Consider the following 13,401-nt stretch of genomic DNA (forward strand, 5'->3'; position numbering starts at 1 on the left):
TAAAAGTAGCTCGAGAAGATAGCAACGTGAAGAAAAATCTTCCGTGTTCACATGTCCGAAGCTTTAAAATGTAAATGGTGCACTGTAATCTGATGTAAAGCAGTTAGCTGTTAATTTCATGTGAACAGTCACACAGCCGGTGCTAATGTATTTATACTACTTTGGTGTTGCTACCGAAAATGTTGCATTAGAGACTGGTCTGTTAGCGAGAAAAAACTACAATATTATTGCATCATACACTTATCAGTCAACTCCAAGTATACTCCTGTCCGTTGCAGAAGTTATGCTTGGTTGTGTATGACGAGTACAGTCGCTTTCGCTTGCTAAGCGTTGCGCGTTATCATTCGCTCTGTAACCCTATTATGCGATCGCAGGAAATGTCTTTACAGGAACATGAGACAGATCGCCGTTAACGGCACTAAGTCAATGAAAGAAAGAATTTCGAAAGTACTATTGAGAGAAATGCTTTCAAAATGATAACTGTAAGACGTTGGCGTCTGAAAGAAATGCTACAACACAAGAGTAAGTAGGATTTCAATAATTATCGTAGAGTAGACGAGGAAGATAAGGAGAGATCATTTCAACTGTTTTACTTGGAACTATTCACAGATATTATTGATTGGCGACTCCATAGTGTCCTGTGCACTACGACCAGATAATGGGCATACTTGGAAGGAGAGACAGCATTGGTCGTATATTTTTGTTTATTATCGCAAAATCGATTTTCGGTCACTTAGTGACTATCTTCAGTACTGTAATATATAACTTAAATTAGTAAGCACTGGTGTCAATAAGGTTACGGCGATCACATAGACTCAGTCTATGTGATCGCCGTAAGCTTTTTGACACCAGTGCTTACTAATTTAAGTTATATATTACAGCACTGAAGATGCTCACTAAGTGACCGAAAATCGATTTTGCGATAATAAACAAAAATATACGACCAATGCTGTCTCTCCTTCCAAGTATATTCACAGATATGTTATGAGGTAGCAGTTTCCCCAGTAGCACGTTATGAGAATATGTCAAATTGTAGAAGAGTCGCAGTATTATCACAAAACTAAAACCAACCTCCGCCCGAACAGGCCAGGAAGGCCCGATGGTATCGACTGGCGGCCGTGTCTTTCTCAACCCACAGGCGTTACTGGATACAGATACGGAGGGGCATGTGGTCAGCATACTGCTCTCCTGGTCGTATCTCAGTTTACGTGATTGATTATCACAGAACACAATCACAAAATTTATTCTGTCTTCGAGAGTAAATTCTTTTCTTCTTCGCCGGGCGCGGTGGCCGAGCGGTTCTAGGCGCTTCAGTCCGGAACCGCGCGACTGCTACGGTCGCAGGTTCGAATCCTGCCTCGGGCATGGATGTGTGTGATGTCCTTAGGTTAGTTAGGTTTAATTAGTTCGAAGTTCTAGGGGACTGATGACCTCAGATGTTAAGTCCCATAGTGCTCAGAGCCATTTGAACCATTTTTTTTTCCTTCTTTGAAAGACAGCAGATTAGACACGAGACCAACCGTATCACGTTGAACATAACGAGAAATACGTATTGTTGACGAAAATGGAGAACAAACCATAGCTGTCCAAATTCCTAGTCGCTTTTTAACTAAGATATAGGTTCACGTTTTGCACGATAGATCAGTGATGCCCAGGATTGTGGCGAAGAGGTATTATGTATAAGGACATACGATAAAGGGATAACCGTTCCTGCATCTTTACAACTTGAAATTCAGCCCAGAATTACCGAAAAAAATCAGAGTTTTGTAAGAAAAACTCGAAAACCTCAACATTTGGTATTATTGCTTTAAATGAAGATTGTGAGTCTTCTCCTGTTTACTCAATAAACAAAATTTAGCAAGAAAACGTTGTTAGACTTCTCTACAGCAGATAAACCAACCAGTTCGGAATAACTTGTCTTGAATCTACTAAACATTGAAAGTCTTTCCAAAGGTAAAATAAAGTAGCCGCCGATGGATTCGGCTGCCGTTAACGCATGAATAATTGTGTTTGATGAATACTGGACTACACGTGCATTTGTTGCCCATTACAGTGAACATACGTATCACGCTTGTCAATAAAGTGTCATCACTACTCGCCTCTGAACTACTGAGAATAATTTCGTTATTCACTGCTGAAAAAGATCGCCGTAAAAAATACTCGCACTCATCTTGCCATCTGAAGGTTGAATTCTTCATGGAAAAAGGATAGAAAGCTCCACTTGTATTCGGGCAGCAACTTGGCAGTCACTTCAGTGAACATTTCCTCACGTAGACCAGGACAGCTTTTCTCCAGTATGAATACCGAGCCGGCCGCGGTGGTCTAGCGGTTCTAGGCGCGCAGTCCGGAACCGCGCGACTGCTACGGTCGCAGGTTCGAATCCTGCCTCGGGCATGGATGTGTGTGATGTCCTTAGGTTAGTTAGGTTTAAGTAGTTCTAAGTTCTAGGGGACTGATGACCACAGATGTTAAGTCCCATAGTGCTCAGAGCCATTTGAACCATTTTATGAATACCGAAGCCTACCAGCCCCCACTCTCTCTCTCTCTCTCTCTCTCTCTCTCTCTTACTGATCTGTCGGAAGTAAATACGACGGTGCTGCAACTCAGGACAGACCCACAGTTCGCCTTGTCATCTAATAAAACTAAAAGGATATCAAAAGATTTGGCTGTATTATTACCACAGTCATTTTCATACTATCAGCTCATTTCAGTGACAGAGTCAAAATAAATGTGACTATAATGCAGCCAAGACGGTTAATGGAATTTTCTTTTACTAAATTTGTGGCTATGACACACAATATGAAAATTACATACACATAATATACTGTACCAGGTGTGCTACTGGCAGTCAAGCGTAAATCTCTCTTGCAGATGTCATAACAAGCAAAAAAAGTTTCGTTAGAGAGAGACTCTAGGTTTTTGTTTTCGGGCACTGCCAGACTTCATTCGTTACCTGTTCCGCGTACTTAACACAAATTATCTACATTTAGTTTAATATTTTTTCTGAAATATTTACCAACTTTATAAGCGTTATTACTGTGAAAGGACTGGAAAGTTTCTGAAAGGACATTTTAATAGTTCCAAATAGGTCTTACTCGCTGACTGTTTCTCTCTCCAAAAACGATAGACTTCTACCGTATATCGGATGTCTACGTCAATAGATGCTGAATAGCTCGGTTGAAGGTAAATGGGAAAAGAAAGTGGTCGTTTACCTTTAAAGAAACTATACTTCTGATAGTCTGGTTCGATAAGGGAAATATATAACAAGAAAGTTTCAGGAGTAGTGTTAAAAAAATCAGTGTGGAGGACTAAAAATGATAAAATTAACTGATTGCTATCCTCTGTGAGAGTGAGGAAGAATCAGAGGAGCCTTTGAGTAGGATTAAACGCCCAATGAGCACAGGATATGGATTGACATTACACAGAAAGAAGAGAAATAAGAGTAGTAGTAGAAATGACGTAAATGACAAATCTTAATACCATAGTTCACGAAGTAGACGAAATGAATTCTGCTACCTTGGAAACAAATTAATTCATTCCCGACAAAATAATGAACGCATAAAAAGAGAACAAGCACAGGCAAAATGGCAGTCATCGCGAAAGGAACTCTACATCGAAAACTGGCATTAATTTAAAAAAGTAATATACGTCAGGAACACAGAACTGTATGACTGTGGGAATGCTAGCATCGACAATCAAGTTGTTCGGGATATTGTGTCACAGAAGACGGCTGTAAATAAAATGCACTAATACAATAAGAAATGAGGTTATATGCAGACCCTGCGAGGAGAAGAAAGCGTTGAAAAAACTGAGTAGGAATAAAGACAACATCGTAGGATGTATTAGGAAATCAGGGTGTATCTTCAAATGGTTCAAATGGCTCTGAGCACTATGGGACTCAACTGCTAAGGTCATAAGTCCCCTAGAGCTTAGAACTACTTAAACCTAACTAACCTAAGGACAACACACACATCCATGCCCGAGGCAGGATTCGAACCTGCGACCGTAGCGGTCGCGCGGTTCTAGACTGTAGCGCCAGAACCGCTCGGCCAGGGTGTATCTTGCATGGTACTAGAGGGTGCCGTAGAAGGCAACAAACTGTAGGGGGACGGCAGAAATTAGAATATATCCAACAAATACGTGAGGACTTGTGTGTACATGCATCTCTAAGATTAAGACTTTGATGCAGGAGAGGAAATCGCGGCGGGCAGCATCATTGTCAGAAGACAGAAAAAAAAATAAGGAAAGCGTAATGCAACGTAGCCAGGAGCTAGGTGGTGGAGTGGTGAGGGGCTGGATAATCTAATAAACACATAATACTTTAAAACACATTTATTACAGATAAAACTTCCCAGAGGATAAACAGGAACGTAGGGACAGCTTAAATTGATCACGTCCACAGTATTACAGAAGAAAACACAATCGCAACCCCTCATTCAATCTTGAAACTCTTATTTCAGTTTAAATTCCAGTAAATTTCTGCGGATACAAGCCAAAGAGTTTTTACGCTGACAAAATCTATTAGTGGCCAAAGTGAAAATGCAAGACACTAATAAAGTTAAAAACCAGTTAAGAAACTTACACAGCATTCTGTTAAATGGCTTACTTCCTGAACCACTTAAAGAATTAAATTTTACACATCAGTAAGGCTGCACAGTTTAATAGTAACAACAGTCTTAGCCATCGCTGTCATCAGGTGACAGATGCAGCGGTAACAAAGGACCACTAAGACATGACACACACAACGTTCGTCAGACGTCAGTACAAGCTGTAGGAGTTACAAGCATCATTATTAAACTACCTGGAACACATGAAAGTAATATAAACACGGGCTCAGAACAAATGGATATACACAGTTTAAAAGAAACACGTTCAGGTGTCCCCAAAACTTCTTGGACTTTAGCAACTACCGCCCTGATTAAGGAAATGACTCAAAATAACCATTTAAACGTATCAACTGCTCCGACCATTGTCTTACACAACTAGGTCACTATTTAACCACTGTGACACTCTAAGTCACTCAACTTGCCAGCACTCAGCACACTTTAATTGCCTCACAGATATCGGGACTAATTTTATCACAGACTGGTTAACTGCATTCAACTTCTTCCCGGACTCTCTTCGCTTTTATTTCTGTTGGAAGAAAACCTCACGGTGGCTGACAACGAGATTGCGATATGGCTGGTAGGTTTCCCCATAAGAATAACGACTTCGCAAGGAATCTTATCACAGCACATCATTAAACAAAGGAAGTCTTGACACAAGCGAATAGATGAAGCCGGACCCACAGGATGTTTACGATCCAGGTGAGAAGTCACCATCGCACTGCCGTATCACAACAGCCTTGGCTCCTCCCAAGGCGTGGAGTAGAAGTTTCCGTCCGCTACGCCCCACACCAATAAAACCTCTCGCCTTGACTCGCTTCGAAACACCATGGCAATATAGGCGTGCTCTATTAACAACGAAAGAGGACAACTTCAAGGCCCTGTCGCATTACAACACATAATCGGATTGCAATTCTTTTACAGACAAATGTGGCAAGTTCTATAGCGCTTGGTAGTAATGTTGTATCATTCTCTTGAGCTCAGCGTTTCATTCATCAGGGGGAATGCTGACTTAGATGTTTTGATGGACCGAAGGAAGACATGGATGGTTGTAATTCGTGTCCTGGATTTGTCGCCAGTGTGTGCACTGGTGCAGTGCATAAACTATGTTTCATAATATTAGATATTTGGTGACAACGGAATATAATAAAAAGAACATACCATAATATAGATCAACTGAGCAAGCAAGAGCAGTTTAAAGACACTAACTTCATATTCGGAAAGATAGATTTTGCTCTGTACGACAATTCTGATGTACGCTTTCGTGATTTTCCTAAGCAATTTCAGGCAAAAGCTGGGATGATACCCTCAGCAACGCTTCACTGATCACCAGCCCTGTTCTTATAAAAATGGGGTACTTACACAGTGTCTCTGACTGTTGTAGGTACAAACGAAAGGGGAGAGAATAGGACATTGGAACAAGCTAATAACTCTAATAAATATCCGGAAACAAATGACGTATTCATATGGAGTGCATGAATACCTTACAACAGAATCCCCAAGGATACAAAATTAAGATATGCACTTGATGGTAAACACGTTACAGCATATGTTCCACATGACCATCGTTCATGTGGAGGGAGGTTTCAGCCCTGCGTTACGTGTATGAGGCATGTTTCGACTACCAATTGTATCCTTAGTCGCGTATACAAAAACACTCTTCCCCTCGCCCATTCCTCCCCCCCCCCCCCCCCCCCAGACACACGCAATAGCATTGAGGACAATTAGAAGCATGAAAGGAAAACGAGTGGGTGACAGAATAAAAAAAACAGGGCTAGTGGCGAGAAGGGTTGAGTTAAAGAGCTAAAGCGTGAATTACAGAAACAGTTCTAGAATAACAGTGATCCAGATACCGTTTCTTACTTAGATGAGTGAGGCAACATCTGTCATTGTTTAACCTCTGAAGATGTGATCAGTAGGTGGAGACTAAACATTAGTGGATAGCTCTTTATGCATCGACCACTGACTTCACAGCCAGGAAGTCTCAATACAACTAAGCGTTACTCCTTCACACATTGCTCACCTATGTGTCATTCAAGACAGCGGTGCCGAAAATTTGCTTTCGAATGCAGCTTGGTGTATTGCTGCTTGAACTAGAGAAGATATCATGGAATAGGAGGAGTGTCTGTATCATTACTGCACAGTGTTGTAGTCTACCTGGAGCGGCTCGGCTAGAACCTGGAGGTGATTGCCTAAAGCATGAATCAGCGCCTGATTCTCCGACGAAGACGTTTTGTTTCGTACTCAGCGCCAAAAACGTTCTCAGGGCAAATGTTCGCCTTGCGGGAATTACGACATCCTCGAGCGCTCGCAAGTCCTCCGCTCAAGGACTCTTGCCGCAACCTGCACTTGTCACAAGGCTTTCCTTTGTGTGTGTGACTTCCAAGGTGTTAGCCCTGACTTTCAATAATCTGAGCACGAGATTGTTATATAGTTTAGCCGCTTTCGCAGTTCAGGCACCGTAAATGGAAATTTCTCTTGTTTTTCAGCCTTTGGAATCTTTATCTCGCTTTCTCTGTAGGTTTTCACTGTGTGTTAGTGCGTCTACAGCATATTTTTTGGACTGTCTTTTTGATGTTGGAAACGTGAACAGGAAAGGATCCTCACACTGTGGTAATTTACATCCATCTCTGCATAGTCTAGAAGGCTGGTAGATGTCAGCACACTACAAACGGAAGACAAATATTACTTGCAAGGCAGATAAAGAGCCACAGGTCACATGCAATATTCAGAACATAGTTTCATTAGGACCTATAACTAAAACCGGTTATCTAGCTACTCAAATGGTTCAAATGGCTCTGAGCACTATGCGACTTAACTTCTGAGGTCATCAGTCGCCTAGAACTTAGAACTAATTAAACCTAACTAACCTACGGACATCACACACATCTATGCCGGAGGCAGGATTTGAACCTGGGACCGTAGCGGTCTCTCGGTTCCAGACTGTAGCGCCTAGAACCGCACGGCCACTCCGGCCGGGTATCTAACTACTCCTTTATGAAGCGATCAAGACAGTTTTATAGCAAAATCTTTAGTGTCGTATGTTCCGAGACTTTCCTGTACTTCAGAGAGGTTTACAACTTCAGTGGAGAAATTTAACACATGTTATTCGAGAACCTTGCATAATATTCCCTCCCCCCCCCCCCCCCCCCACACACACACACATACTTTAATGAAACACAGAAATTAGGGAAATTTTGTCGCTCCCTTGAAGAGTTTTGTCATACTACCAAGATTTATGGCACCTTCCAAGAAACAGTCATCTATAGAAAAGATCACTTGTCTGATGCCAAGGTATTGTTTGCCACTGAAAGCTGCCGGATGAATGTTTGCAGCAATGTATATAAACTGCTTGGAAAAAAAAGTGAAGCGCCCAGAAAATGAGGAGGAAACGAAATGGAACCTTACGAGTTGAGAGGGTTTGTGATGTTACGGCGGTGATTACAAAATCGAGTCAAATTTGCAAAGAACATGCCAGACCGAGAGCACTTATCAGTGTGATGTTGGACCCCGCTGGCCTTGATGCATGCAGTGATTCGGTTGGGAAGGATATCATAGAAGAAGAGGTCCTGAGGCATGCTGGTCCACAACTATTGTAATTGGTCCTTGATATCCTGGATAATGGCACTAAGACAGTGTTGAAGTTCAAGCTGGTCGTCCAGATATCCTATTAGGGGCAGATTTGGGGAGCTTGCTGACCACGGGAATACCTCAATATCCCGCAGACAGCTCACAGAGATACGTGCAACTTGTAGACGAGCATTGTCCTGCTGAAAAATGGCACCGCGAAAGTGCCATACGAGAACGCGAGACGTGCGTGGCGTATCGTTGTGCCGTCAGAGTTCCCTCAATCACATCCAGCTATAACCTGAAGTCATATTCGATGGTTCTCTATAACACGACACCAGGAATAATACTTCTGTGCCTCTCCAATACGTGTGAAGAATAAGACCTCTCCCCAGGCTATATTCGTCCGAGATGGTCATCTGAGGGTAGTGCAGAACTGCGATTCACGCTGGACGCAGTACAACGCCATTAATCAGCAGCATTTGCTTCCAAGCTAAGGCACCACTCCAAAGGCAACTGTTTCTGTTGTGATATTAACTACAGCTTATGATCGGGACGGTAATTCCTGAATCCAGCTGCTGCTTTCCTCCCATCAGTCATACGGGGTAACACAGAATATTGCAGCGAGTCCATTACTTGTTCTCAGATGGCAGGCGCAATTGTGGAGGGTTTGCGATGTGTTTGATGCAAAATACGGCGATCCTCCCTTGCGGTGGTCAGACTTCGTCGACCGGAATCTTGACGACTAGTGTGTCTGCCGTCACGTTCCCACGCAGTCCCATATCAGAACACTGTCACATCAGAATACCCCAAAAACCTGGATGCTGCACGAACCGACCTGTCGTCCATATGGGGCACCACAATGAGGCTCCCTTAGTACTCTGTCACGTGCTGATCCCACTTTGTCACACTAGTACCCAGCATCGCCATGTACTTGACAGTAATTAATCAACGTTTCACGCTGTTCATTTGCCTTATATATGCAACAGGGCTTGTCAACAACACTTTACACGAAAAGTAGTAATGTACTCTGATAGCCGTTCCACTTGTCACAACAAATTGCAGCTGTAATCACATGAACACCCATCGGTGGTATGCAAGAGTACGACGTTACACGGTCGTTCGAGTGTATCTTCTGGATGGTTCCCTTTTTGTCAGGTCTTACACCTGAAAACAAAGTACCCTTGGCGAAATTACCACACACATATAGTGGCTAAGTATTCACGTAAATAACCTTTTCCATTTTACGACCACGGAAACCCGTATTCGTATTTTCAGTCACTTATTTGCTTTCAGATTATTGCGAATATATCTAGCATTAATTCCACCAAACTGTATCTTCGCAGATTCACATATTTAGGTCATGCGGTGACTCTTATAGTAAGGCAGCAAGACAGTCTGCTTGTTGGTGCATCGCTATGCAAGCACCGGGAGAGAAGATTCACTTAGTGGACTGGTAGAATTCAAATCCCCATCGACACATTACGATTCAGGTTTTACACAGTTCCTTAAACCATATCAAAAGCATGGTTCCTTCTCTGAAGCAACGACCGATTTCTTCCGTCTAAGTAAGTTCCACTTCTGTTTACCCCGCTGTCGATGGGACATTAAATTCTTTACTCCTAAATAACGATTTACCATATTTACGAACAGCTGTTGTACGTTGGAGGCGTATGTTTTAAGTAAAACGCCAACAGTTTTTTTACAAAGCACTGAACTATCGACGTCAGCTTGGACTACAGCGATGTAGTTTTTACATAAACGTTAACTGTAGCGTTTACAGCCCCAACATTTGCGTCGCTAGATTGATTTAATATTTAGCGCTAAATGTACAGAATTGACACCGAAAACGTTCCGCAGCCCTTTTATTTGTTGCAAGTTTACGTAACACTGCTGATTCATGTTATTAGGTTAGTAGCAACTGAGGAATTGTAATAACCTCCGGTATAACATTCTCTTTGAAGACACAGTGGCGCTCTCGACCTCTTGATTAACAATATGACCTATTGTAACAATATTATTAAGCCATAACGTAAAAAAAAGTATGGTAATACTGATATCTATTGGTTCCAAATGCAGAGAGTGATGTCACGTGATAAAATATACCCTCAACTGAACTTTCAATAAATCTAAAAAATACGGATCAGGAAATTAACAAGTATAAATTTACAGAGCCTTTGGGTCGACTGGGACACAGTTCTACGAATGACATTATTCTAACTCCCTCCAATTTATTCAGATCGTAAAATTTCTTCAGTAGTAATCGCAGGTCAGTCAGTCTAGTAATCTCACTGTAAAAATTTCGTTCAAAAACAAACGAAAAACACTTAAATTGATCCCAGAATGAAATTTTGCTCTGCTGCGCAGAGTGCGCTGATACGAAACTTCCTGGCAGATTAAAACTGTGTGCCGGACCGAGACTCGAACTCGGGAAGTTTCCAGGAGAGCTTCTGTGCAGTTTGGAAGGTAGGAGCCGAGGTATTGGCGGAAGTAAAGCTGTGAGGACGGGTCGTGAGGTGTGCTTGGCTAGTTCAGTTGGTAGAGCACTTTCCCGCGATAGGCAAAGGTCCCGAGCTAGAGTCTCGTTCCGGAACACAGTTTAAATCTGCGAGGAAGTTTCACTTAAATAGATGTTGTTATATTATCAACGTTTGTTTACTTTACAATCTTGTCAAACAGTTTTGTGTGTTCATAATCTGTATGGTCCTCAGCTACACATTAATATTTCATGAATTTTCATTGGGCACAGTCACTAAAAAATCGTTTAAAAACTGTTTTCCTCGACATTTTGTATATACCTCGTGGTTGCTGTGACATAAATTTATTTATATCAGCTATCTGCAGATTTATTGTTACTTAATCATTTTATTATTTTACAAACAGATTTAGCGAACATGAAAAATATATAAACAAATAAGTAAGGTATCACTACCTGCATGATTGGCAATGAAGGTAGATAAAAAGCGATAACAACGGATTAATAGCGTAGGTATATTATGGTTTCAGTTTTCAAAACATAAATACCGCAACGATTACTTTCGGGACACACACAACGCAAACATGTAGAAAACATTCGGTTTACCTGTGGATGTGGTTTTAAACACACAAGACATACAATGCACTGATTAGTATTGACAGCCGGTCTAGTTCCGTTTCCCTTTATTTGTCACCACGTCGACGAAATTTCATGTTTCTAAGGCAGCTCTATGTACCATGCTGCACGGAAGACGTGCTTTCTAAACGTAAAGGAACGTCGAAACACAGCGCACTGCAATCCGAGACTGCACAATGTTTAGTTCGTGGTAGGTTAATCATAACACTGTAGAAAATTCTAACAACGAAGTGGTGTACTTGTGATGGCTTTGCTGTTGTACAGAATGGAAAGAGAATGACAGGAAATAATGAGAGGGTTTCCGGAATTTCCTGTAAAAATAGATGACTCACCGAATGTTACAGCTTTTAGCTCTGGGAAGTAAAACACAACAAACGTCACGGCGACAACCGACGTGTCAGCTGCGTCCCGGGCAGAAAAGGATGACAGGTGTGTCCACGTCCGCCGGCAGACTGAGGCGACGCACGCGAATCCGTAGCAGCCCTGCGCTCAGTCGCGCTTGCCCTGCCTGGAGCCGACACCGCGGTAACGACAGCTGGACGCACCTCCTAGCGACGCGCACCGCCTTAGGCACGCAAACAGACTGACGCTGGCTGGCAGTCAGCTGGCGAAAGCGAGAGGGCTATCCCTCCCCCGCGCCTCCCCACCACTTGCCGCCACCGCCGCGGCTGGATGTGCGCGCGGAGCTGCTCGCGCCCCGACACTGACCCCATTCCGCAGTCTGAGCGCGTCGCGGCCGCGCTGGCTGGCGTCCCAGCGATGCACTCCCTTACTTGCCGACTCTTCCTGATTTCTCGTCTGGGGCCGGACCGATCTGTTTACACTTGTCCGGTCACGCGCGGCGCAGGTCACTGTCACGTTTCATTAACTAGGAAGCGAAAGGACGACATCGGGTACGCTCAGCGCATTTGGTAATCTAGAGCAGGGCTTCCCAACCTTTTCAGCTGGCGGACCCCTTCTTCAGTCGAAAATCCATGGCGGACCCCTATTCAGTCAAGAGCACAGTGACTTTAAATTTCAGAGCGAAACCCATGGGAACTGAAAGCTTCTTAATGCAACTGCCATGTTCCCAATGACCCCCCCCCCCCCCCTCGAAGTATCAGTAGTCTTTGGTTTAGAGATGAATGAAAACAACTTGAAAATTAACGATACAATTTGAATTCCCACTGCATCCAGACACTTACTAGTGGATTTACTCACTTTGTTCAAAACACTATAGCCTGATTAAAATTACATGGTAACTGAAATTTCACACGATGGAGCTGTCTTCCTCCAAGAGCAATCAACGTCACGTCCAAACTGTTCGCTGTTGACAAGCTGCCGCTCATGGTCTGTTCACTTCCACTATTTGGCTACAGCTGTGTAAGGAGCATGCATATTTCGTAACAGTCGTGTGTGTGTGTGTGTGTGTGTGTGTGTGGTTTTTCGTGAAATCCGAAGAAAAATGTTCAAATGTATGTAAAGTCTTCCTTTGGTCGTCCTCCCTGCTTATTCATTTCAACTGGAAACTTCCCTTGTTGTGAAGGTGATGGAGAAACTGCACCCTTCTTCAGTGATCCTGACTTCAGCCACCGATCCATTTTAGAAGTAGTAAACTGATCAAAAATCGACTTATGAAATAGGTAGTGCACTGACAAAGCAATTTTAACATTTAATGATGCCTGGGGTCGTATACGTGCCAGCGAGCGCTGTGATTGGTCGACAAAGCTCGCTCCGCGCATGCGTAAAAGGTTTCAGCGCATCTAGCACCGTGAGCCGGGGCACAAACGAAACCCGTATTGTTGCTAAACAGTCAATCAGAGAAGCCGCATTCTCCGGCACTAGACTGTGTGTACGTTCTCACTTAGGAACCGCAAAGGCTGCTTGGGGATACGACCTGAAGTAAAAGTACACATGTTTTTCACACGAAAAAAGTAGTGATGAATTTGATTTTCACATTTTTATTCAATAATTTTACTCATTATTTTATACGATTTGGTGAAATGTGGCTGCGGACCCTCTAGAAAGCGCCGGCGGACCCCAACGGGGTCCGCGGACCACACGTTGGGAAGCCCTGATCTAGAGGGAAGATCAGATGCACTGATAAGTGCCCGAGAACTTTGTGACTAGCGTGTTACT

The 13,401-nt window shown here is 43.0% G+C and overlaps 1 protein-coding gene across 1 annotated transcript in view; it reads right to left on the reverse strand.

Moving 5' to 3' along the window:
- Positions 1 to 11,852, reverse strand: part of LOC124775499 (Ig-like and fibronectin type-III domain-containing protein 1) — a 1,067,132-nt gene extending 1,055,280 nt beyond the window's left edge. The window contains exon 1 of the mRNA XM_047250332.1: positions 11,616 to 11,852. The gene's annotated coding sequence lies outside the window, so the exon portion shown is untranslated. The remainder of the gene's footprint in view (positions 1 to 11,615) is intronic.
- Between the last annotated feature and the right edge of the window lie 1,549 nt (positions 11,853 to 13,401).

Source organism: Schistocerca piceifrons, chromosome 2 (genome assembly GCF_021461385.2).
Source record: "Schistocerca piceifrons isolate TAMUIC-IGC-003096 chromosome 2, iqSchPice1.1, whole genome shotgun sequence".
NCBI lineage: Eukaryota > Metazoa > Arthropoda > Insecta > Orthoptera > Acrididae > Schistocerca > Schistocerca piceifrons.